Below are 24,360 nucleotides of genomic sequence, written 5' to 3'. Positions count from 1 at the left end.
GAATAAAAGGAATCAGAAATTAATACAGGACATTTAAAAATAATTCCAAGAATTCTAATACGCTTTCTTAAGAAACCAATGATGAGGCTATTGTCTTTATATTATTATTTTAATAATATTTCATTTTCCCCAATTACATATTAAAACAATTTTTTGCATTTTTTAAAAAGTTTTAAGTTCCAAATTCTATCCCTTCCTTCTTCCTCCACCCCTCCTTGAGGGGCTAAGCAGTCTGATATAGGTTACATATGTGCAATCATGTAAAACATTTCCATATTAGTCATTTTGTACAAAAAGACAAAAGAAAGGAAGGAACAAAGAAAGAAAGAAAGAATGCTTCAGTCTGTAATCAGAAAATATCAGTTCTTTCTCTGGAGGCAGACAGCATGTTTCATCATGAGTCCTTTGGGATTGTCTTGGGTAACTATATTGCTGAGAACACTTAAGTCTTCTACAATTCTTTATCATACAATATTGCTGTCACTGTGTACAACATTCTCCTGGTTCTGCTCACTTCACTTTGCATCAATTCATGTAAGTCTTCCCAAGTTTTTCTGAAATCATCCTGCTTGTCATTTCTTACAATACAGTAATGTTCCATCATAATCATATACTACAATTTATTAAGCTATTCCCCAATCAATGGGCATACCCTCCATTTCTACTTCTTAGCTGCTACAAAAAGAGCTGTCATAAATATTTTTATACAAGTAGGTCCTTTTCCACTTTAAAAAAAATCTCTTTGGAATATAGACCTAGTAGAAGTATAATAATGAGGTTATTTTCAACAATTTCTTTTCCTGTCCAATGGTCTTGAAATACAACTTATGTATTTCAACAGCTAAATAATTGGTAAAACAAAAACAAAAAAAAAACTCCTAAGTGACATTTCTCTGATAAGAGATCAAGTATCATGTAATTTGACATTTGCATATACTTGATCTTTTTGAGCAATTTGAGTTATATCTAATATGGCAGGATTTTCTAATTGTCTTGTATTCTTACTAACTACTTCATCATCATGGGAGTAAAAACATACTTTAGAAACAATTAGATTAAGCATATGAATTAAAATTAATCAGTTTTATTGACAAGGAGCCAAAATAATTTTGTTGCTTCAAAACTCCAAAGCCTGATTAATTTATTATACTAAATATGATACCAACTCGTTAGAGTACCCTTGTGTGTTCCTACACTGTAATATATTTTAGGTCTTTCAAAAGACATACTCTTTCTTCAAATCACAAAAAGGAATGCACACAATTCTAAAGAATGATGTCTCCCAATGGCATTGGGTTAGATGCTCTTGAATCACAGCACCATATTTTTTTTCAGCAGTTAAAGAAAAAAATGTATAATGACCAAATTACATTAAATTAGCAGTTCATAAAATCAGAGTTAGAAGAGACCTAAAGAAGTTCTTTAGTCCAAACTCAAGATTGTTATCTATCCCTACATTTGAAGACATCGATACAGAACATGAGACTTTCCAGAGGTGGTCTGCTTTCATGGAAAACTCTCTGTAGTATGGTCAAAAATTCTCACTACAAAATTCTAATTAAAAAATAAAATAAAGGACAAAACTAAAGAAGAATAGTAATGCAATATTCTCTCCTCGTATAAGACGATATTAGTTAGCTATTAATAGGTCATGTACAAGTTGTTTCTTCATTTGTATCGGTTAAATTGCAGCTAGTCCTCTACTCTCTTACAGGATCCCTTCTTGTAACAAAAGGCATGCATTTTCTGGGCTAGGTAGGGCAAGGATGATATGTTACAGCCATGGAACTGAAGATACTTGATCTCTTATCAGAGAAATGTCACTTAGGAGTTTTTTTTGTTTGTTTTTTGAAAAGGACCTACTTGTACAAGTGAACTTGACCATATATACAGTGCTAGTGAAAATTTCCTCAGATTTTAATTTTGTCATCTACCATTAGCTCTCTCTACCAGCTTCCTATCACTTATGAATTTGATAGGTATGTAATTTATAGTGTAATCTAAGTCATTGGCATAAACACTGAATAGAAGGTCAAGGACAGAGCACTGAAGCATATCACTGGAGACCTCACATCCAGATTCACGGTGAGCCATTAATAGGTCTTTGATAAAATTATTCAACTAATCTTGAATCCGTCTAATTCTCTAGCCCCGATCTTTCTACCTTTTCCCTAAGAATATCATAAAAAAGACTTTCAAATACATTGCTGAAATTCAGGTGTGTCTACATCTATGGAATACCCCCAAATTAGCAGTCTAATAAACTATTAAAAATGAAATAAGGTTAATGTGTTATAATCTATTCCTGATGAAGTCCTCACTTAATGATTAGTCAATCAATCAATAAACATTTCTTAAGCACCCATTATGTGCCAGACACTGTGTTGAGTGCTGGGAACAAAAAGAAAGGAAAAAGACATTCCCTCCTCTTAATGAGATCAAAGTCTAATGAGGGAGGCAACAATCAAGCAACTATATAAAAATAAAATATATACGGGATAAATTAAAGATAATCTTTGAGAGAAGGTATTAGATTTAAGGGGGATAGGGAAAAGCTCTGTATAGAAGGTAGATTTCCAAGCGTGGAAGACAGTGAAAATGCCCAGCATCTAGAGACACAGTGTCTTATTCAAGCCACCACAAGGAGGTCTTTTTTGAAACCATTCTCTTCAATATTTTTTAAAGCACAATGGTATTCTATCACATATGTGTGTGTGTGTGTGTGTGTATGTATGTATATATACACACACCAATACTTATTTTGCCAACTACCAATTAGGAGTATGTTCCCAGTTTCCAATTCTCTTTCACCACAAAAAGAACTGCTACTATAAACACTCTTGTACATATGGAGTTGATACCTTTTATATCTTCAATATGATATTCTAGAATTTTTCTAGGAGTTGAAGTCAAGTCACCAACTTATAGAACTCATTTTGAAATCTGGAAGCATTTGAACCTGGCTTCAGACTCCTCACTAGTTGAATGGTCCAGAGTAACAACTTCTTGGAGCCTCAGTTTCCTCATCAGCAAAAAAAGGATCATAACAGCATTGACATCACAGGGCTGTTGTGAGGTCCAAATGAAATCATGTATAGAAAGAGCTGCTCAGTCTTGAAGCACTGTAAAAATACTATCTACTACTTAATTATTACAACTATCATTACTATTATTACTATTTCAGAAATTCAAGACATCATTTGCCCATTTCAAGTGCTGCATACCTCCTGCGTTATCTAAATGTTTAAAAGATAATTGACAGAGGATTATCAATCATAACAACCAACATGCATTTATTAGGTGTTTGCTTTTACCAGGTACCGTACTAAAGTCTGGTGATACAAAGATAAAAGTGAAATAGTCCCTACCTACTAGGATCTGACTTTTTGATAGGTGATATAAAATGTATATAACATGTAACAAGACACATGCAAAGTAATACAAGGTAACCTTATGAAGGAAGGCACTAGTAGCTAGAGGGAATAGGAAAGGCCTCCCCCAAGTGGTGGTATCTAAGTTAAGTCCTGAAGGAAGCCAGGGAGGTGAGCAAGGAATACCTTCTGAACACAAGACTGCCAGTAAAAAGGCACAAAGATAGGAGATAGAGCTTTGTTAATGAGGAACATCAAGCAGGCCAGCATGGCTGGAGTTCATGAAGGGTAGTCACACGTAGCAATGTTGGAAAAGTAGTAAGGGGCCAGGTTTTGAAGAGCTTCAAATGACAAAGAGAGGAGTTTCTATGTGATCCTAGAAGTAATAAAGAGCTATTATAGTTTATTCAGTAGGAGATTAACATCGTCAGACCTGAGTTTCAGGAAAATCACTTCAGTAATTATATCCTGAGTTATAGTTTATTCAGGCCTGGTCAGCTGAACTGATTGAAGACAGTTAAGTGCTCTCCTAATCTTTTCACTTATTGTGGGTTTCAATTTCCTATTAGCCACTTTGATGTTATTCTTCCCAGTCCAAAAGGAAACAAAATAAAAAAACCCAAACCCAACCCTGAATTGCTTCTACATTTTCTTTGTTATCCATTAATATCATCCCATCCATCACAAGCAGTGGACCTATCCCTTCAACGATTTTTTCTCTTGCCCCAGCATAGCTTTAGAAAAAGTCATTTTTGTTGTCCTTAGAATTTGCTGCTGGTTTTAACTTGATTTAAGATTTAGCATTTCTATCATCATTCTCAGAAGATCAAGCATCTCTTCTGTACTGCAAGACACCTCTCTTATTCTCATTTTTGTCTGATAAATTTAAAAATTAACCAGCTAATGGATATTCTGTCTTTTTATATAGCCCCACATTTACTAAAATTGTTTATTTTTATTTCATCAGAATTTAATTCCATACAGTTTCTCATTCTCTTGGACCAACTTTTCCCATAAAACTTTTGGCTAGGGAATCCAACCTAGCTCCTTATGGTAGATCCTTCTAGGATCACATATAAACTCCTCTCTTTGTCATTTGAAGCTCTTGTCAGAAATGATGAAAGAAAGCAATAACCATTGCTGTATGGGTTATAGATGATAGGCACACTAATACATGATTGGTGAACTATGAATTGGTTTAACCATTCTGGAAACCATTTGTAATTATGTGGAAAAGTGAGGAAAATATCCATACCTTTTAACCCAAAGATCCCACTCTAAAATATATCCAAAGGAGGTACCATATATACCAAGATAATCATCACAGCACTTTTGGGGGGAGGGGAAGAACTACAAACGACACAGATATCCACAGACAGCCAAATGATTAACTGATTATGGTATATAGCTGTAAGGGAGTACTATTGCAATGTCCTTTTAATAACAATGTTCTACCAATACTGGCTATGTTTGGGAGACACTATAGTCTCTGAAGGATAGAAAATGAGTACCACACAGAGCAATGGAGAGGACACCTCCACCTAAAGGGGCAAGTAAGTGTGAGCAAGGTGTAATATATGATAAAAGAAGAACTTTGAAGAAATGCAGAAAAAAAAATGTCTTCGGAGAAATGTATGACAGAAAAACATGGGCTAGTCATGTGACAAGGGTGATGGCCAACAAGTAAACATTCTAAGTGCTCCACTGGTATCCTTACAATATTCAGAGAAAGCAAGGGAGGTCTGCTGAATAATGGGTAGATCCTCTGTAATGAATTTACATGAGAAAACAGAAAAAAAGTAATACAGGATAGGCAGAAATAGATTTGAATCACTGAAAAGAACATACAAATTGATGAGATCCATTTGAATATTTAAGAAATAATAAATGAGGAATCCAGAGAAACATGGATAGACATAATGAATTAATGCAGAGTGAAGTAAGAAAAAATAAGAAAGCAATATTCACAATGACTGAAATAATATAAACAGAAACAGTACTAAAACAAAACTGAACACATGGCAGTATAACAACCAAACATGGCCCCAAAGAAGAAACAAATCTACCACTTTTCACTAGAGAGGTAGGAAATTATGGGTTTGGGATGTTACATATGTGGTCAGATACAAGTCAATTTGCCAGATGGTTTTACTTAACTGGTTTTGGTTTTGTTTTCTTTAAGGGAAAAGGATAGGTGGTTAAGGGAAGGTTATGTTTGGAACCATTTTTTAAAAGAAATGCTACAAGCTAATCTACATCCTCTTCACTTTTCTTCACAATCTACCCACATCCTCTGCCACACCAATGCTTCTCTCTATCTTTTGTGTGGGTCAAGGGATTTATTCCTCCAAGAGAAAGCTGATGTTTCTCAAGGGTATTATCAAAGCAAACAATAAACTGAATTTAAAGTAGCTGCAGAAGTGAGTTTTCTTGTACATAGAGGCAAAAATACATTTAATGACTCCAAAAGAACTTTTTTTTAAATTTAAGAATGCAGGAGGTAATATCTCAGAAAATAACTTAGTTTAGTGTTTTTCTATGCGAAGGCTACAAGAAATGTTTTATTCTTATGAGGGGAAAAATATCTTTCTTCTGAAGGCCATATTGAAAAGCATAAGATCATAATATCTATTGTAAAGAGCGTCAGATAATGGGACAAAGAGAAACTAAAGAGTCACTCAACACAAAAGACTTCATATTAGAAAGATTCATGACAGGGTGATATAGCACACTCCAAGAGTCCTCTAAACATAATTAACAACATCAAATTGAAAAGTTGTGACCTACAGTGGTTATACAATGATAATATATGTACTGCCTTTGAAAAGAATAAACAATATAAGGATGGGGGAGACTGAGAAGAACCCAGTAGAAAAGCTGAGATTGAAGATGAAGAGAGAGAAAATAATTACCGAGGCTAACTCCTACAGGAAACAGGAGATGACAGGATCAATAGACAATAGGCAATAAACAGTTATTAAAAGCACCTGCTATGTGTTAGCTAAATGTTGGGCATACAAATAGGAAAGATAGATCCTGTCCTCAAGGACCTAACAATCTAGTGGGGGAAGAAAAAACACAAAAGAAAGCTGAAATTCTGAAGGAGAGAGGGAAAAGGTGGAGGGGCATAGTGGAGAAATCAAACAAGTCCAAAATAAATGCAGGATCAAGAGTGAAAGTAGGGCTTTGGCAAGAAGGGTCACTAATATCTCAGAGCCTAGATCAAAGAAGCTAAGAATGAGGGAAGATGTAAAAAGGTGTTTAGAGAACCAAGGGAGAAGAGTGGACTTAATGCAGGATGGATGATTTCCTCAGTAAAGCAGCAAGCAAGGTCATACTCTGAGAAAGAGAAAAGAAGAGATCTAGGTGGCTTGAGGAGAGAGATTTTAAAAAGCCATTGACTGCAGTGTGACAGAGTCAATCTGGCTAGAATAAAAGGATATATAATTTAGTGGGCCTAGATTGCATGGATGTGGCACTGCCTCTAGAAGTGTTCTGGAGCATAGGAATAGGAATAAAAAGAAAGGAGGAGGGTATATAACAGGGTTAAACACTGACAGGGTGAAAATGACACCCTGAGTAGACAAGGGTTCGGGGTAAAATACAGTATATAGTCAAACTGAACTTGAGAAAGGAGAGAGGGCCTTTGAGAGTGACCTCTAGAGTTAAATATAAATTCCTATGCTTGGTATGTAAGATGTTTCACAACCTGGCTTCAACATGCCCTTCTAGCCTAATTATGCACTACTCTCCTTCACTTACTGCTCTACAATCAGCCAAACTGGCCTTCTTGATGCTCCTCAAAAACAATACATCTTCCATGTGCATGCTTTTTTATTTCCTCCTCCCACATGCTATGATCCTGCCAAATGGGTCTCCTGTCTTCATGCCTTTGTGCTTGCCATCTCTCATGCCAAGAATGCCCTTTCTCTTTACCTCTACTATGCAGTGTACTTTTCTTCCTTTAAAATGACACCCAGATGCCATATCCTACATAAAGGTTTTCCTGATCCCCTCAAATGTCCATGCTTTCCCTCCCCAAAAACTATGAATTTATTTTATATATATATTTGTATTTATTAGCTATGTTTATGCTTGTCACTGCCCTCTCCCCCACCCCCCTTAGAATGTAAGCTCCTTGTGCATAGGGATTATTACTTTCTTTGTACATGTATCTTCAGTGTCTGGCACATAGTAGGGGCTTCCACTCAATGATGAATATTCTCACACCTGGTCATACCCTACACATCCCAGCGATTCTGAACCCTGTAGGTCATCATCCAAACCCCATTATCCACACCTCCAGACTGCTTATTCCCATCCTCTTCAACCCTCTCACCCTAAAGTCCCAACCAAACTGTCCACTGCGCCCTCTGGAATGCCTATTCCATAGGCAATAAACTTCCCTTCATCTTAAATCTTTTCCTCTCTCATTCTTTCCAACTTCTAGCAATCACTCAAATGTGGCTCCTCACTAAGTGACACAGCTTCCCTGGCCACCCTCTCCAGTGCTGGTTGTACCTTCAATCATTATCCTCAGCCTACTGGTTGAAGTGGTGAGTTGGAATACTCCTTGCTTCCCATTGCTACTTCCAAGTTTTTATCCTGCCTCCAACACTCATTAACCTTTCCTCCTCTGAGGTCCAAGTAATTCACATCTACCACCCAATCAGCTCTTGGTAGCTGTTGTCTATAGAGCTCCAGGTCACTCCCCTTCCTTCCTCAATGAGTTTGGTACATGTCTCACAATTCCTTTCCAACTCTCGCCCTCATGCGAGGGGACTTTTATATGTATGTATATACACAGAGATGTGGGTGTGGGGGGGGGGAGGGGGAGAGAGAGGGAGGGAGGGAGGGAGAGAGAGAGAGAGAGAGAGAGAGAGAGAGAGAGAGAGAGAGAGAATCTTCCTTAAACATCCTAACCACTTAATTCCTCAACCTACTCACCTCCCATACCTACTCTTCAGCCAGAAAGATCTTAATACCCTTGATCTTGCCATCACACCACAAATGTACCAACCTCTACCTGGAAATTCCAAAAAATCCCCTCATCTGACCATAATCTATTAGCTTTACTCTTCTCCTTCTGCCTTTCCTTGAGAAACCCTACTCTTCAACCACACTTTGGCCTCTAATTCCTTAATCCTTTGGTTCTCTCCCAAGCCATTTCCTCTGACTAGCCATTCTTTCCTCTTTTCCTCATCTTGATCTGTTAGTGATCCAGTCAATCCTACACTGTCCTTTTCTCTTGAGTCCCTGGCCCCCTTATTATATTGCTGATGATGCCCTATAAAGCCTTAGCCTTCAATAACTCCCACCATTTGTACTCTTCATTTCTACACACATGCTGCTGAGCATAGGTGGAGAATATGACAAAACCACTCTGACTGGTTCCACTAGAAATTTATGTTAAACAGCCTCAACTGGACCCTCACAGGAAATCCTTTTACATTTCCTTTATCAACTCAGTATCTAATTCTCCACAGTAGCTTTTCCAAATCCTTTCATTCCTCCTTAAACCTCCAAAGACTCCTCTTCTCACCACTTTCTCAGCTTAGAACCTTGCCTTATAGTTCACAGAAAAAATTAAGGGCATTTGTCATGAACACCTTTTCCTCTCTTTCTCATCCATCACTCAGATGCCTTCTACTATTATCTCCTGCTTCACCCCAATTTAACATGAAGAGCTGATTTTACTCCTTATCAAGGCCTGCCCCTCCAATTGTACTAATGATCCCATTCCATCCTGGCTCCTTCAACAGATTGCCCCCCCCCCCGTCATTCCCATCCTATCATTTATTTTCAATCTCTCCCTATCTACTGGATCCTTTCATGTTGCCTATACATATGTCTCTTCCCAATCTCAAAAAGCCCTCACTTTATCCTTCCTAGCTATTTTTGCTAACTATTGCCCTTTGAGGCTAAGCTCCTTGAAAAAAGCAGTCTACAACAGATGTCTTCATTTTTTCTCCTCTTCTCTAACTTCTTAACCTGTTGCAATTTGGCTACTACCAAAATTTCTCTGTCCAAAGTGACCAATGATCTTTTAATTACCAAATCCAATGGCCTTTTCTCAATCATCATTATTCTTGACCTCTCTATAACCTCTGACATTGTCAATCACCCTATTTTCCTTGATACTCTCTTTCCCCAGGTTTTTAGGCCACCACCGGGTTCTCCTCTTACCTGTCAGATCATTCCTCCTTAATCTCCTTTGCTAGATCCACATCCAGGTCACACCCTCTAACCTTGTCCCACAGGGATGGTCCTGGGCCCTCTTCTCTTTTCCTTGTATAGTATTTCATTTGGTGATCTCATCAGTTCTCATGGACTTATTCCACCTCTATTCTAATGATTCTCAAATGTATCAATTCTACCTTTATTCCAATCTCGCATCGACAACTGCCTTTCAGACATCTTGAAATGGATATTCAGTAAACATCTTAACACGTCCAAAATGGAACTCATTATTTTCCCTCCTAAATCATTCCCATTTCCTCAGGTTTGCTCTTCCTCTTCATCTCTGCCTATAGGCTCCCCTGGCTTCCTTCAGGTCCCAACTAAAATCCGACCTTCTGTGGGAAACCTCTCCCAACCCCTCTTAATTCTAGTCCCTTCCCTCTTTCAACATATATTATAAACATTTGTTGTTTGTTGTCTCCCTCATTAGACTATAAGCTCCTTGAGGGCAGAGGCTGTCTTTTGTGTCTTTTTGTGTTCCCTGTACACTGCCTGGCATATAGTAGGCATTTAAAAAAGTCTGTTGGTTGAATGACTTAACAAGTATTGACTGTGTATAGAGCACTGAGCATACAAAGAGAAAAGATAATCCTTGCTCTTAAGGAGCTCAAATTCTAATGGGGAAAACAACACATACGGAAAATTTAGCTACAAGTCACTGTGCCTCGTGGTACAGTGGTACAGATGCTAATACTTCTTTCTTAATGTCATTTCCACTGATAAAATTCTTTCAGCTTTTGATTGTGAACCATTTTGACAATGTCAAGGACTCTGGTGGCAAAAGTTTTATTTTCTGGGTCATCAATAAAGGAATCTAAATCACCTGAGGGAGCGGGTGCCAGGACATATCTCCTCAAGGGCTGCTTGCCTGGATGATGGGTAAGGGCACTAGGCTAGAAGCAGTACTATTCCCAAGGCTCTTAGGCTCAGGGACCTAGGATATCTCCATAGAGGTCTGGGGGGAGATGGTGGTCAGAGTGGTGATGGTGGTTTCACTTGCTTGACACACACTGCTTCCTCCACCTCAGGGTGCCTTGCTGCTTCAGCTAAGTCTGCTTGGTTTCCTGTGACTGGCATTTGGTTGTTAGTTGGTGGGGATAATTGCTGGCCCTTCTCCATAAAAACTGCTTTTCTGGATGATAGACGGGCTAGAATTAGGAGCAGTAACCTGTGTGTCCTGCCCTCATGGAGCTCTTGTATTTATCTACCTATTGGTAGCAGTTGGTCAGTAGTTGTTTCCAGTGCTGATAAGAAAGGTGAGCCCCTTCTCCACAATGATAACTCCCCTCAAAGAGGGCTGTGAAGGCAGGCCTGGAATCAGGTCTGCTGGGATGAGGGACACAGATATTCTCAAGGCTCTTGGATTCAGGGTCCTCTGAAAGGAGATGGCAGATAAAGTGGTGGTGATCTGGCTCACCTGGCATATACTATTTCTCAGAGTATTCTGCTGCTTAAGCTCCTGTAAGAGAATACAAATATCTTGGTGGCAGAGGCTGTTTCATTTTTGACTTTGTATCATTAGCACCTACTATAGAGCCTCACACACTGCAGACCCTTGACAAATGTTACTTGTTGATTAATTACGTAACCAGGAACAGAAAAAGGAAGACAAAAGTGGGCAAAATGGCAGCAGAGAAAGGGTATGGAAGTGGCATTAGAGAGAAAAGAGTAGGCAGACTCCTCCTCCTGGCTCATTGTGTTAGGAAGCATGGTAAAGAGGGGCTGGCACTAAAGAGAAGAGAAAAGGATGAGGTACCTCCTAGAGATGGCCAGATTTCTATAAGTACTAGATGATAAAAAGAATGTGAGAGGAAGATACCTACTATTAAAGAGATAGGAAGAGAACTAGTAATAATTATTCTATTTTAACAATAGGCTGAAGGTTACAGAAGTCACAACAGAATAAGAGCACAGAAAAGGATATGCATGGACTGTGAAGATGCTAAAAATTTCCATCGCAGTAACTGTGAATCAGGTGATAGGATAAGCTTCTAGTCACTCAATAAGCATTTAATTTATTAAGCACCTACTATGTGACAGGCCCTGTACTAAACAGTATCTACAGCTGATAGAAGCAGAAATAGCAGACAGAGATGGCAGCAAGTTCTTGAAAGCTGCCTGAGTAGTAAATATTTTGATTTTATACACACAGACACACACACACACACAGACACACACCCCACCTCAAATCACATTTCAAAGAATTTCCTCAGTGGATACTAGCTCCCTTCAGCACAGGAATACCACCTAAGGCTTAGGTTCACCTATTTTTTAAAATAAATTTTTATTGATCTTTTTATTAAATCACCAATTTTTTCCCAATATCCTGCCCACTCCTGCTGCTCTCTGAGAGACATCCGATCCAATGATATTTTTGAAGGAAAAAAAAGAGAGAAAAAAATCATTAAAGGAGATCAGTATATAAAAAAGTTTTAAACTACATGCAACAAAATATACCTGTGAAACTCTTAGATTTGCAAAGAAGTGGGGGTGTCTCTTCATATGTCTTATTTAGAGCCATGCTTTTTCTTCGTAGTTTTGGAACATTCCCTTTTGACTGTTTTGTGGAGCTTTTTTTTTTCTATTTACATTGTAATCATGGTTTTGTTTATTTCACTAGGCAACTCATGTAAATCTTTCCATGCTTCTCCATATTCATCATATTCACTGTTTTTTGCAGCATATAATATTCCACTGCATTCACAATCCATAATTCCATATTAGCTATTGCCCAATCAATGGGTATCTACTTTGTTTCTAATTCTTTGCTGTTACAAAAAATATTGCCGTAAAATTTTTGGTACGTATGGGGACTATCTTCTTATCAATGACCTCCTTGGGTTATAAGTCTAACAATGAAAATCTGTGGGTCAAAGGGTATGGATATTTTACTCAGTTTTCGGGGTTTGTTTTGCATAATTCCAAAATGCCTTCTAAAATGGTTGTACTGATTCATGATCTCTACCAACAATGCAAGCATGTCTACATTCCCACAATTCTTCCAACATGGACTTTTCTCTTCTTTTGTCATCTTTGCCAATTTTCTGGGTATGAGGTAAAACTTCATTTTTTTTATTTGTATTTCTCTCAATATTTGTGATTTAGAACATTCTTTCACACAGTTATCAGTAATTTGCAGCTGTTGTTTTGAGAACTGTTTATACATATCCTTTGACCATTTATCTACTGGAGAAAGTCTTTTCTATTTTTTATATATATAGATATGTGTGTCTATGTATATATACACATACATATATGTATGTATGTATATACACATATATACATATGTATGTTTGGTCATTATATATACATACATAATGTCTTTGTTCTCTGAGAAATCTGATGCAAACGGTTCCCCCTCCCCCATTCTATAGCTTTGCTTCTTATCCTAGATGTGTTCATCTTATTTGTCAAGAAGCTTTTCAATTTCATGTAATCAAAGATATCTATTGTAATTGCATCTATCCATTTTGGGGTTTAGAATACATCTCCCACCCAGAGATATGACAGTTATATAATATGTTTCTCTTCTGTTTTTTTGTGTTGCCATCTTTAATAATAACAAATGAAGGAAACAAACATTTATTAAACACCTACTATGCACCAGGCGCTGTGCTAAATGCCTTAGCAACATTACCTCATTTTATCTTCACAACAACTCTAGGAGATAGATGCTGTTGTTGTTGTTTTGTCATCTCAGCCCTGTCTGAATCTTTGTGACCCCATTCAGGATTTTCTTGGTAAAGATACTAGAACAGCTTGCCATTTTCTTCTCCAGATCATTTTACAGATGAGGAAACCTAGGCAAATAGAGTTGAATGACTTGCCCAGGGTTACACAGCTAGCAAGTGTCTGAAGCTGGAATTGAACTCAGGTCTTTCTGATTCCAGGTCTGGTGCTCTATCCACTGTGCCACTTAGCTGCCCTTGGATACTGATATTATTCCCATTTAAGAGTGGAGGAAAGTGAGGTAAAAAGCAGTGAAGTGACTTGCCCCAGCTCATAGAACTAGTAAGTATCTGAACACAGGTCTACCTAATTCCAGGCTATCCACTGCATCACCTAGCTGTCTCTATTATTAAAATCATGTATTCATTTAAAACATAGTATGGAATATGGCCCAAAATATTGGTTCAAGCATAAGTTCTGCCAGACTGCTTTGAGACTTCTCAGCAATTTTTATCACACATGGAGCTTTTTCTCAAATAATTCACGCTTTCCTGTTTATTGAAAACAAGTTGTTCAGTTGCATTTTTTTTCCCCGATTCTTCCTTATTTAGTCTGTTCTACTGATCTACTTCTTAATTTTTTAGAGTTTGAAGTCTAGAAGGGCTATTCTGCCTTTATCCCTGCCTTTTATTCATTATTTCCCTTGATACTCTAGATGGTGGCACAGTGGATACAGTGCTATACCTGGAGTTAGGAATATCTGGTTCAGATCTGGCCTCCAATACCAGTTCTATGATCCTGGACAAGTAACTTAATCTTTGCCTCCCTCAGTCTCCTTATTTGTAAAATGGGAAAGTAACAGCACCTACTTCCAGGATCGTTATGAGGGAAAAAATCACTTTGCAAAACTTAAATATATGAATGTTAGTTATTATTCTTATAATACTATTTTGTTTCTCCAATGAAATTCTGTAAAGTATGTCTTTGGTAGTTTGATCAGCATATTAAAGTATAAATTAACTTTGGTAACATTTTCATTCTTATTATATTAGCATGGACCAACTATGAGCACAAAATATTCCTCCAGCCATTTAAGTTGTTCTTTATTTCTTTAAGGAGTATTTGATTCTATACAGGTCTTTTGTGTTCTTTGGTAGACTGATCTTCAGATACCTTATACCAAAATTTTGTAATTATTTGGAATTGAATTTCTTTCTATTTCAGCCTTTTAGCAGGCAAATAAAATGTGAATCAAGAATTTCACTGAATTTTTGCTCTGAATTCATGTATTGGGGTAGGGAGAACTATGGACACAAATGAAATATTCAAAGTCTCAAATTCAAATCTGAAAGCTGAAATTGTTAAATACTCATTTCTACAAGACCTCTGCTTCTTTCAGACCTTGATAGACTTTCAAGAACAAGGTCAATTAGATAATAAGTGGTCTTTCAATGTGAGTAACTGGAATAATAAAACACTATGATTCAATTCCCATCTTGCCATAACTATTAGTGTTGGATTTGGGGGAGGAAGGATATTATTCTAATCAATTTATACAGTTAATGTGAAATTTTTAGATGAACTTTTGTCCTATGACAATAAGGTACTGAAGAGAGAAAGCAAGGCCACTAGATTCATAGTTAAAATAGGTTTGAATACCAGCCTTAGTCAAGTCATCTAACCTTTCTTGGTCTTAGTTTCTTAGTCTATCTGAAAAATGAGGGAACTGAATTAGATTATGTCTCAACTGCATGGTACACTCTAAAATGTTAAAATGACCTGATTAATTCTTTGCATGCAAAGTAATACTTTCAAAAGAAAATGACAGATAATGAAACCTATTAGAGATTTAGTGTGTGAACTTAACCAAAGTGTTGACCAGAGCTGTTTCATTGTGGTCCAGGCCAAGGGGCTACCTGTTAGGGAAGGATGCCTTACAATGGGGTCCTTTTGATATTTCAGTAACTAAAGCTCTATAGATAGTATTCGAGAGGCAAAATGAGGCTCAAAGAGGTTAAATGAGTTGTCTGAGGTCACACAGGTAGTAGCAGAACTAGAATTTAGCCTCAAGTTTTTGAATTCTTGATCTAATACTGTTTCTACTACCCCATGCTTAGAGTTGTAACTAGGTTTGGGTAACTAGGACTTTGCCCCAAGATACTGACATATGAGGGTGCTAAAAGTGCTTCTAGTGCTTCAACGGCATAATAACAACTGAGCTTTGCACCTAGTTAGCAAGAAAAATTAGTTTAAATGGAAAGCTATGAGGCAGTATGGGGTACCAATTCATATAGTGATTGGAGTGCTAAACTTGGAATTGTAAAATCTGAGTTCGAATCTAATCTTTGACACTTACTAACTGTATACAAGCAAGTTACTTACTACCTTTTAGCTTCAGGAAATTCGTGAATACTTAAACACTAAATTATAGATGGGCTTTGATCTGCTCCTAGGTGGTAGGACCCACCTACTTTACTTAGCCAGGCTGTTACTTTAATGGGGAAGAGGGACCACGTGACTTCCTCATGACCTGAGGCAAAAAAAGGCCAATCCTATGGGAAGTTGATTTCAAAAGTTTCGGCAGAATCCACATTGCCCCCTCACGGACACTTTTCAGACTTAATGTTACAGATTGCCATGGTGAATGAAGAGGTAAAAAGTAGTATTTTATTAGAATTTAACTAGCAATTATATAATTTTTAATCTTCATATCAGTAAGGTATTTTTAATTGCTTTTTATGGTCCACCAATATCTCATGAAATTCTAATGCCTTATCTGAACTACTACATTAGCATGAGTTGGGCCTGGCCCAGAATATAGGCCAATGAAAGCACAGATTTTTTTCTATATACATGAAGTAGGAAGCTATCCCATACTGCTTCCTCCCCAGAGTGGCCCCATCGCACAAGAACCCTCCACCCTAGGTAATGACTGCAAAGTATCCTAGTGTCTCTGCCCTCAGTAGCCAGTTACTTTGGGTCTCTTTTCCCACTGATTTGATTTGAGTTGTTCTGAGGGTGTAGTTGAGTTGAGTTTTGTGCTGTGTGCCCTAAGTATGTTTTGTAAATCCTGCTTTGTGGGTGCCTAAATTGCTAGATACAACTCTGACTATACCCCCTTTAAGCTCATCATTTAGGCAGACTGTCCTAGGGACAGGAGAGAAGCTATTTGCATATGCATGTACATATACAACAATACCCCTCACTGAGAGTACTAGAGTATTAATACTAAGGTCCTTTCCCACTTTTGTCACTTTTACGAAGTTTGTGAGCTTCAATTCAATTATCATGATGATGGTGATGAAATCACATAACCAACAAGAATATCAACAAAATTCTTCAAGTTTAAAAAAATTAAGGAGGCTATTAGTACACTGCTGTAGTAGAAAGAACTTTGGGACCCAGATACTGCTACTTATTATCAATGACCTTGGCCAGTCACTTAACCTTGTTGGATCTCAGCATATTCATTAAAAAATGAGGCAATTAGATTAGATAAGCTCTAAGATCCTACCAAGATCAAACATTATGATCCTGTTTCTGCCACGTATTAGTATTAGGGCTACAAAAATCTCAGCTTCTTAGTAAAATGGTGATGCCTGTCATGGCTCCCTCCTTAGATTACTGTAAAATAAGTGACTAGAAAACCTTAAAGTGTTAAATAAATACAAGCTACTGTTACTATTATTATTTTAGTCCATTTACAAATATACAGTTGCGTAAGGAGAGTTTCTTTTCTCATAGTGAAGCAAGATATAGATATATAGATCTATGTATATTTAGAGAGATAGACATTTAAGAGTACCTAATACCCAATAAGTAACTAACATCTATTCCTTGTACCCATCTTTTCTAAGGATATATACAAACAACTGACAAATATACAGTGCTCTCCATTTATAGGTTCTTCAGCACTTTCACAGCATTAATAAATAGCCTCCTAGGGAAAGAAAGTAAAACAATAACTAATAACCCAAGGTAGCAACACACAACTATTAAATACATAAAGTTTTTTTTTATTAAAAAACAAACACATATATGCAATTAAAGTGACAGAGTGAATCCAAAATAGACAGAATGTAATTAGCTGACTAGAACTTGTCCAGGACAACAGAATTAACATCTCTATGGCTATGAAGGATACCATGGGGCTCGCTCTCTCTTTCTCTCATACACACACACACACACACACACACACACACACACACACACACACAGAATCAGAAATGCCATTTTATATTTATTTTTAAAAATACCACAAACTGAGCTCACTTTACAACATCAGCCCAGGGTCTAGATTCACTAACAATAATTCATATAATATCTGGGCCTTCATGAGCGATCTCCCATTCAAAAGCTGATCAAGACCAATAAGTTAAACCAGACCAAATTTAAGATTATAATACCCAGGCTAAGAAAGCTCCAGGAAGCAGTATAATAGATGTAGGTAACAAGCCTGTACAAAAGACCCCAAGCTATGACTCTATTTCAGATGAAAAATAACTGAATATAAAAAAATTATAAACAATTAGTCTATTTCATCTCAAATTCTCAGTTCCATGCCTGCTCAGATTTCTAGCTTTAAGAAAGAATTCTCTTCCCAATAGCTTCCTGAAATGTCCTATACTCCATATGTCCTCATTCCTCATGCTCATTTAATTTGGTAGCATTAACCAAAATATTTTTATAAGCATTCTTTCTCAAAAGCGATCATGAAACCTATTTAAAAGCTCTGTTCAAAAATCCTCTTTGAATTTTTTCCAAAATGCTCTGTTCTATGGTAAGGAATATGGTCCCTATTACTGAGACAATTTGAAATCTGAGGCCAAATTCAAACAGTACCATGCTAATAGATAAGTATTACTGTACAAATTAACTGAACTAATCAATTAATTATTAATTCAGTGACTTTGTATTATGTGTAAGGCAATGTTCTAGGAACTATAAAAGAGACAAAAGAACAGGACATTAGCCACACCCATGTCCTACAAAATAAAGTTAATGAGAAGAAAGAAATAAAAAGAATAAAATGGAAAAAAAAATCTCATGACTGAAAAAAAAAGAGGCATGGGAACTTTTATGTTCCTAATGGCATCATGCTATTACATAGCTATTTTTTTTCTTTTCTCCCTTGCCTTGTGCAGAGAAATAAAATAGGAATTTAGAATGCAGAAGCAAACTAAGATTTTTCACTATGAATAGTCTGAATAGCCAAGGCAGGGTGAACAGGCTGCCTGTAGCTGAGAAAGAGACATACATCTCAAGGGTCTTTCGATGCAGATGCAGCTCAAAGGCTGAGGACAAAGAGATCGGAAGGTTTTGACACTGAGCCAAGAGTCAGGATGAAAGCCAATAAAGGAAAAATTAAAGATTAATGAGAAAGATACCAAATTATACCTAAATGGAGACACCTAAATTTTAAAAATTGTTTCCATAAGAACTTTCATGTGCTTAGTGTTAACATTAGAATTATTTCAGTTATATTTTTATAAGAAAATAGAACAGAAAATTCAAGATTAAATCAGGTGGTCTCTAGAGAAAGACTCCATCTAGCAGACTGCAGAACTTAAGCCTAAACCTAACTATTCTTGCAGCTTTTATAGCACATTACTGCCACCCAATGGTAGCATCTCTAAATTGCAGGATAAATTTTTACACGGAAAAGACCTATTTTGATGGCTGAATCTGAAAAGTCTAATGATGCAAAGTAAGAACAAAAGTCACAATGGTATGTATCTTTATTTGCCATTCAACATTGAGTTTTATGACTGACTAATATTTGATGGATGAAATTTCTTAATTAAAAACCTAATATAATAACACATAAGTTACTCTCAAAATTGAGAAAGCACCCTCTTAGATTCCTCGTATGACACAAATATAGCTCTAATACCTAAACCAGGGAAAGATAAAGTACAGAAGGAGAACTATAAATCAATATCATTAATAAGTATCTATTCAAATATTTCAAATAAAATTCTGTCAAGCAGACACTAGTGACTCATCCAATAAACTATTCATTATGATCATATTGGATTTATAACATCAATGAATGAGGCAGTTTGGTGGTACAATGTAAGGGCCTGAAGTCAGGAAGATTTGAGTTCAGACAGTCCCTACTATGTCACCCTGGGCAAGTCACTTAACCTCTATTTGCTTCAGGTTCCTCAAGTATAAAATGAGATAATAACAGTGCCTACCTTATAGAGTTATTTTGAAGATAAAATGAACAAGGTTTGGTTAAAAAAAACTCATTAGGAACATTTCAACATCATAAAAACAATCAACATAATCACATTAAAAATAAAAAACATACAAACCCACATGATTATCAAATAAACGTGGGAAAAGCCTTTTATAAAGTAAATAATCATATGCTAAAAACACCACATAATATAGGGATGGAAACACCTTTTCTCAATAGGAAAAATATCTAAAACCAAAAGTAAACACCACATACAAGGAGAATGCACTAAAAGCTTACCTAGTAAATACAGGAGTAAAACAAGGATGCCTCCAAAATTATTTACTATACTTCTGGAAAAATAGCAAAATCAATAACACAAGAGAAAGAAATTAAAGGCACATAAGGACAGCTAAAAAGGAGATAAGACTATCCCTATTTGCTAATGTGATGGTTTACTTGGACAATCATATGAAATAGGAAATACTCTAACTGAGACAACAGCTTTAGCCAAGTGGGAAGCTACAAAATAAACCCTCAGAAATCAACAGAACTTCTATATAATAACAAAATCTAAAAGGCCATAAACAGAAAGAGAAATTCCATTCCCAATAAGTATAAAATGCATAAATATCTGGGAAGAAAGAGGGGAGAAAGGTAAAAGAAGGGAGGTGCTACTAGAAGGAAGAACAGATTGGGGGACGGTAGTCAGAAGGAAAATACTTTTTAGAAGGGACAGGGTGAAAGGAAAGGGGGGGAGGAAAGCAGGGTAGAGGGAAATACACAGTAATCATAATGGTGAATGTGAATTAGACGAACTCACAAAAAAGAGGATAAACAGAGTGGATTAAAAACCAGAATGCTACAATATGCTGTCTACGAGTAATGCACTTGAAGCAGGGAGATACATGCATAGAATAAGGGTAAAGGGCTGGAGGAGAATCTGTTATGATTCAGTTGAAGAAGAAAAAAAGCAAGGGTAGCTATCATGATCTCACACAAAACAAAAGTAAAACGAGATCTAATTAAAAGGAATAAGCAGGGAAACTACATTTTGCTAAAAAGTACCTCAGAAAATGAAGTAATATCAGTATTAAATATACCACCTAGTATAGCATCCAAATTCTTAAAGGAAAAGCTAAATGAGTTACAGAAAGAAATACACTAAGACCATGCTAGTGGGGGACCCTCTACTTGCTCCCTCATAACTAGATAAATCTAACCAAAAAATAAACAAGAAAAAAAGTTAAGGAAATGAATACCATTGTAGAAAAGTTAGATCTGATAGACCTCAGGAAAAATGAATGGGAATAGAAAGGAATACAACTTCTTGTCAATGGTATATGGCACCTACACAAAAAATGACCAAGTATTAGGGCATAAAAACCTCACAATCAAATGTAGAAAAGCAGAAATATGAAATGCATCCTTTTTAAAAAGAGTGCAATAAAAATTAAATTCAACAAAAGGCTGTGAAAAGATAGATTAAAAATTAATAGGAAACTAAATAATCTGATCCTAAAGAATGAATGGGTAAAAGAACAAATCATAGAAACAATCAATAATTTCATTAAAAAGAATGACAATGAGACAACATACCAAATTTTATGGGATGCAGCCAAAGCAGTACTTACGTAAAAATTTATATCTCTAAATACTTATATCAATAAAAGAGAGAAAGAACAGCTCCATGAATTGGGCATGCAAGTAAAAAAACTGGGAAAAAAGAACAAATTAAAAATCCCCAATTAAACATCAAATTGGAAATCTTGAAAATCAAAGAAGAGATCAATAAAATTTAAAATAAGAAAACCTTTGAACTAATAAATAAAACTAAGAGCTGGTTTATGAAAAAAATTAAAATAGATAAATCATTGGTTAATTTGATTTAGAAAGAAGAAAACCAAATTTCCAGTAACAAAAATGAAAAGGGTGAATTCACCATCAATGAAGATGAAATTAAAGCAATTATTAAGAGGTATTTTGCTCAATTATATACCAATAAATCTAACAATCTAAGTGAAATGAACAAACAAGAGATAGAGAGCATTACAAGATTTTAAATGAATAATTTTGATTACATTAAATTTTTAAAAATTTAAATTTTTGCATAAACAAAACCAATGCAGCCAAGATTAGAAGGAAAGCAGAAAGTTGGGAAACAATCTTTATAGCAAGAGTCTCTGATAAGGGCCTCATTTCTTAAATACATAGAGAACTGAGTCAAATTTATAAGAATACAAGTCATTCCCCAATTGATAAATGGTCTAAGGATATGAACAGGCAATTTTCAGATGAAGAAATCAAAGCCATGAAAAGTCAAAAGAAAAAGGCTCTAAATCACTAGTGATTAGAGAAATGCAAATTAAAACAACTCTCAGATACCACCTCACACCTATCAGATTGGCTAATACGACAGAAAAGAAAAATGATAAATGTTAGAGGGGATGTGAGAAACTTGGGACACTAATGTATTGTTGGTGGAGTTGTGAACTGATCCAAGCACTCTGGAGAGCAATTTGGAACTATGTCCAAAGTGCTATAAATCTGTGCATAGCCTTTGACCCAGTAATACCACTACTAGGTCTGTATCCCAAAGCGATTTTTTTAAAAGGAACTATTTGTACAAAAATATTTATAGCAGTTCTTTTTGTGGTGGCAAAGAATTTGAAATGGAGAAGATGTTCATCAATTGGGGAATGGCTGAACAAATTGTGGTATATGATTGTGATGGAATATTATTGTGCTATAAGAAATGATGAGCAAGATGCTTTCAGAAAAATCTAGAAAGACTTACATGAACTGATGCAGTGAAGTAAGCAAAACCAGAAGAACACTGCACATAGTAACAGCAATATTATATGATGATCAGCTGTGAATGACGTATCTATTCTAGCAATACAATGATCCAAAACAATTCCAAAGGACTCATGATGAAAAATGTTATCTACCTCCAAAGAAAGAACTGATGGAGTCTGAATTCAAATCAAAGCATACTATTTTTCATGTTCTTCATTTTTGTGTTTGTGTCTTTTTGTCTATGTTTTCTTTCACAACACGACTAATATGGGAATGTGTTTTGCATGAATGTACATGTATAACCTTTATCAAGTTGCTTGCTATCTCAGGGAGGGGGAGGAAAGAGAGGGAGGGGAGAATTTGGAACTCAATTTTTTTTAAATGTTAAAAAAACTGTTTTTACATGTAATTGGAAAAACAATAGAATATTATTAAAAGAAAAAAAATAATTCAAGGTGAAGGGAAATGGCAACCCCAATGGTGGCATGTCTTTCTGCTGCCCCTCCATTCACGCAGTGACTTCCTTAGACATTTCCTCTACAATTCAACAGATAATCCTCAAGAATTGCAGTGACCTGAGAAAAATTCACTATCCCAGAGCCTATCTATTGATGATTACCTCTAAACAACTAGCCAGTTCCTCAGCTGAACAGCTAGTCTGTCTCTATTTGCATAGCCTTTGAGAACAGAGTCAGCTCCATACCATGATAACGCACTGGAGTGAGACTTTAGTGAAGTATTAGGTCTTCTATGTGGACTAAAATATTGAAGAAAATCAAATCATTGTAGGCAGAACTGCTCCTTTACCAAAAATTTCATCATTTATCCCTGGGTGATTGAATACATCTGAAAAGATTTTCACTTTTGTTATTTTATAGGCAGCAACCCCTATAATCATTAGTGCTTGTAAAATACCTTGAAATAACTGGTGTATGCAATATGCAATAAAAAAAGAAATTCTATTTTACCATGGATCATCACCATGAAACTAGTGCTATAAACATAAGAAAATAAGCTAGGATTTCTTCAGTACTTGTTACTTCAAACTAAGGAGCTTATTTCTTTGTTCATAAAAATCATCTACTTTTTTGCTTTATCACACTCTAACAGTGAATTAGAAGTGACATAAAATGGGATGAACAAGTAAAGAATACAGTACCATATACCTAACATAAAAATACCCTTAAAGTCATAAAGACAAATAAAGATTTCTTTTTAATTCTGTAAGCAAAGCCGCCTCTCCCCCCGCCCCCTGCAAAGAAATCAAAATCAAAAACAACCCCTTTGAGGGAGTTAATAAGGACAATAGCAAAAGAGGAAAAAATGGTCCGATTTTTTTTAATGGGGGAAAGAACATTAAGCTTGAAATTAGAAGCTCTGATTTGGAATCCTGGCTCTTGCACCTAGTAGCTATGTAATCTTGGGACATTTCACCTCCCTGAGCCTCAGGTCCCTCATCTGTAAAATCAGGGTGATAATATCTACATGAAAGACCTCATAGGATGGCTGTGAAAATCAAATGAAAATGCAGAAAATGTTTTTGAAATCTTAAACAACTAGAGCATTTGCTTATTCATTCATTAATCAAGTATTTATTGAGTATCTATTACATATAATGCATATTGGTAGGTGTAAGTTTTTTCATATTGGCCAAAAAAATCTACATCTTTTCTTTGGGTAAGTTACATTAGTAGAGAAATTTACTTTTCTGGTTTTACTGACACCTGAGCTGGAGGTCATACCTAAAAAAACTGCTGTAAAATTCTAAAATAAATTGAATATAAAATTAATCTAAATTCACTTTCATTTGTATCCTTCATTAAAGTCCTATTTTGTTGAATCATTATGGTTTGGAGGTAACCTTGATTTCTCAAAAGCTATGTCAGTGGAGAGAAAATTCAAGCAGTCTACCATGTTAAAAAGGTTTTGAATGTATGGCTAGCAATGGACAGTATGCTTGTCATCCAAGGACAAGCTTAGAGAAAATGATTACTAGGTTGGTCTAATAACTAATATGATGCAATGAATTTTTCAGTTACAGCAATATCTGAAGGCAATTTCTAAAACCATCTAAATCATGGTTTTAGGTGTATTCTC

At 36.0% G+C, this 24,360-nt stretch overlaps 1 protein-coding gene across 1 annotated transcript in view; it reads right to left on the bottom strand.

Moving 5' to 3' along the window:
• Nucleotides 1-24,360, bottom strand: part of EIPR1 (EARP complex and GARP complex interacting protein 1) — a 207,704-nt gene that overhangs the window by 35,352 nt on the left and 147,992 nt on the right. The gene's annotated exons all lie outside the window — the stretch shown is intronic.

Source organism: Trichosurus vulpecula, chromosome 3, assembly GCF_011100635.1.
Source record: "Trichosurus vulpecula isolate mTriVul1 chromosome 3, mTriVul1.pri, whole genome shotgun sequence".
In the NCBI taxonomy this organism is placed as follows: Eukaryota; Metazoa; Chordata; class Mammalia; order Diprotodontia; family Phalangeridae; genus Trichosurus; species Trichosurus vulpecula.
The sequence above is the reverse complement of the archived record's forward strand: the minus strand, read 5'-3'. Positions and strand labels throughout refer to the sequence as shown.